Source organism: Penaeus monodon, chromosome 30, assembly GCF_015228065.2.
Source record: "Penaeus monodon isolate SGIC_2016 chromosome 30, NSTDA_Pmon_1, whole genome shotgun sequence".
Lineage (NCBI taxonomy): Eukaryota > Metazoa > Arthropoda > Malacostraca > Decapoda > Penaeidae > Penaeus > Penaeus monodon.
This window is the reverse complement of record NC_051415.1, coordinates 19912661-19913087: the sequence shown is the minus strand read 5'-3', so window position 1 is coordinate 19913087 and position 427 is coordinate 19912661.

Here is a 427-nt window from a genome sequence, read left to right as displayed (position 1 = left end):
CCATCCACTCATCAGTTTCTCACTCCCACACTCACTTTTTCACTCACTCCAACACACCACCGACGCGCAGTTCCTTAGGTTAGACAAATCATTGACCTCTTGAGCTCATCCTGATTAAGAAAAAAAGAAAAAGAAAATGAAAGCACTCTAGCGATTAAATGAACCCACGATTCTAAGAGAAATTGTCGAAATTATCACCGTCACGTTCACGAGAAGAGGATCAGAGCGAGGGGGAAGCAGGTTACCATGGCGACGCGGCGAGGAGAGCCGAGTCACTATTTTTTTTAGTTCTGCTTTTCGAGCGTCTGTTTCGTGTCCCCGCAATGTAGTGTTTTAGATGAGGTGTGTTTCCAGTAGAGACAGTAACAGGTCTTTAGGTTACGTTTGATTTTCTTTTTTAATACCTCACGTGTTCGCGGACGCGTAG